Below are 3,120 nucleotides of genomic sequence, written 5' to 3'. Positions count from 1 at the left end.
AGTCTTTAACAATTGTGTAAGGAGAATTTTGAGAATGTTTTTAAGTGTTAAATATAGCTTTGTTTGGGGTGTTTTCTATCGATATACATAGGTGTCGGCTCTCAGTCGAGTTAGAGAGCTCTCACAGTTTCTTGTAGCATCAAAATAGTTCTCAGAATAGTTCTGTTTTATTGTGTTCAACATACATCTTATATACCATTCGCTTACAAGCCAGGAATTCCTCTCCCTCTAATCAGTTAATTGGCCTAGCTTCTCCCAGAACACAGTGATAAAGGATGAAAGGTTTCTTAAGTGTGATAAGGTTAACAATGCAAGCAGAACCTCCTGTTTACCCTTAGACGCAAACATATCATTTGCTTTCTGTCTTACACTCCAGACTCCCAAGGTTTCACAGTGATAAGGTCTATCAAGGTGTCTGATAAACTCTTTGCTGACTGCTCACAGTTACATCTTCCTCCACATCTCCCTCTTCTTTATTAATAAAAAAGGCATGGTTCATAGCGTCCTGTATCATTTTTTGTATACACCGCAACAAGCATGAAACACAAATTAAAACACAGAAAAAAGCAAAAAGACAAACTAATCCTAATTTTAACAAATTTTGTATCCATTCTGCAAAAACCCCTAAAGAGACCCCTGAATATATTCCATCCATCTTGGACCTCTTCCTTCACCCAGAGAAAAGCAGGACTCTGCACGGGATTGTTTCTTTCAGCGTAGCACTTCTTCCAGTGTGAACTTCCTTTCAGCTTCTGTGCAGCATGAGCTTCCTTTCAGCACTCTCGGTACACCTCAGTCCTTGTATGGACATTTGGATATGAACAATCCAGATTGTTTATTACAAGTTCTCACAAAACTGATATACATTCACAAGTTTCCTTTTTTTAGCATTCTATCCTCCTTTACAACTTTCCTACCCTTTTTTTTTTTTTTTTTTTTTAAGAAAAAAAAAGAAGTTACCACACTATAAAATAATATCACTTATTATGTTAATAACATAATCATCATAACTCAATCAAAGCCTCTATTGATAACACATTAAACATAAAAGTTACATAGGAGGTCACAATTTTTTGAGTCAATACAGACACACTCACACAGGCATTTATTTTAGACAATTCCCTAAGTGAGAAATGGAAACTTTCTAAGCTAATTTATTATTACTTATTGACCCCTGAGAGACGGCAAACTGCTGAAATGACAGAGAAGATACATTCTGGTGGTGGATGCGAAAGGCAGTGACAGCAGGGGGTCCCCTGCTTCAAAGATCACTTTTCCTTTCTCACCAATCGCAGACTCTCTCCTGCTTTTATTCTTCTCAGGGTCTGCAAGGTTTTTTCCACTTGTGCTCCACATCTGCATGGCCAGTGCATGATATAGAGCCCAGGTGGAACACCTGCTCGCAAAAGAGAACAAACCACTAAATTAGATCTCTCTACAAAACAAAATACAGAAAGTTATTTACAGCTGTAGTCGCTTTCTCCCATTGTTTCTTGCTTTACCATTAGCTCCATTTTTTATTTAATTCATAAGCTTTTTCTTGTTGACCAGTAGCTTGTACTACTGTTGCAAAAATCATCCACGGGTGGTAATCTTGACGCAGCACAGAGTGAGAGGCACACATATATACCAGAAAACAAACATCTTCACCCTGCTGTGTGCGCACTGCATTCAGTCCACTGGAGACAAAACTCATCCTGGGTCCTTCAAGGTCCTGCTCTAGTGCAACTGCTACTGTTCTTCCCAATTTCTTTTTTTCATTACAATCCCTGTTTCTATATACTTTCCAAATCCCCTCATTTAATTTGTCCAGGTCCCTTACTTCGATTCCTTTAACCTGTATCTTATCAGGAGAAAATAAAGATATTTTTGCTCGGTCTAGCAAAAGATCTTTGGAGGTGTAAACAAGTTCAGCAGACATAGAGGCAGAAAAACCAAAAGATTGTAACTATTCATGCCAGACAGACCCTCTCGACATGATCACCAGACATCTAGCTTGTACACCTGGCATGGGTATGCGCAGATGCTATAAAGACTATTGGCAAGCCCCGCCAAAACTGAGGGGGCTTGGTGGAGGCAAGTGGCAAGGAACCATGGGTTCATGTGTGACAAAGGAGCAGACGGCAGATTGCTAATTGACAGAAGATCCCTTCACATATATATGGAACCCGATGTACATTGTCCCAGTCGTGAACAGCTGGGGGACATGATCTGTGCAGAAGGAGGTGAGTGCCAACATCGAGCTGCATCTCGCGCAGGAATGGTTCCACGGCAAGCTGGGGGCAGAGTGCAGTGGACGGCACATCGCTGAGCGGCTGCTGACAGAGTACTGCGCCAAGATGGAGGCCCCTGATGGCTCCTTCCTCGTCAGGGAGAGTGGGACTTACGCTGGGGACTATGTTCTGTCCTTCTGGCACCGTGAGAACTGGTGTTAGCATCCCGCCGCATACACTGGCGGCAGGATGCTAACATACAGAAGTTCTTTTTGACTGGCACCCAATTATTTAACGATCTCTAAGACCTCATCACCTATTACTGGGAGACCCCGCTGAGGTACAATGGACTTGAGATAAGGCTGACAGAGCTGGTGCCTCCGTCCAGCACTCACGACAACACAGGCTGGGTGCCGCGGAATGGCACCAGAGGGACGAGCCCAGCTCCAGCACCATCTACTCCTAGGGCAGGAGGGAAGATCCAGCACTGCCAAACGTGGCAAGAGGGTCACATTTAATAAGGCACTTGACCAAGTGCACATTGTTCAATAAAAAACCCACAATAAAAGTTTTTTTTTTTTGTTCTGCACTAAAAATGGAGTCTGCGTCTAATTGCCACAGTTAAATCTTTCTCTTATTTGTTTACCTATACTAAATTTTAATGTTTAACAAAGTAAACCTCCTCACTTTTGCCAGTGGTTTCCTTTATGGTTACAAATTCATCACTTACTGGAGTAAGAACACCAAATTAGTTTCTTCAGCTTTTACTACAAATTCCACACTTTGCTATAATTCCTTCCTTAACTTATGTTTCTCCACCCTTAACTGTTATTGCATCTGTTACCAAATCCAGTGCAGCTTTTTGCACTAACTGCTTTTCTGTTCAATGAGGGCAGAACCCTCCTAG

General features: G+C 41.8%; 1 pseudogene; it reads left to right on the top strand.

Annotated features, from left to right (window-relative positions):
- Positions 1 to 2,093: 2,093 nt before the first annotated feature.
- Positions 2,094 to 2,765, top strand: LOC149920211 (1-phosphatidylinositol 4,5-bisphosphate phosphodiesterase gamma-1-like; annotated as a pseudogene).
- The last annotated feature ends 355 nt before the right edge of the window (positions 2,766 to 3,120 follow it).

This window comes from Phasianus colchicus, chromosome 1 (assembly GCF_987193195.1).
Source record: "Phasianus colchicus chromosome 1, bPhaCol1.hap1.1, whole genome shotgun sequence".
NCBI classification, from domain to species: domain Eukaryota; kingdom Metazoa; phylum Chordata; class Aves; order Galliformes; family Phasianidae; genus Phasianus; species Phasianus colchicus.
This window is presented reverse-complemented; position numbering and strand designations above follow the sequence as displayed.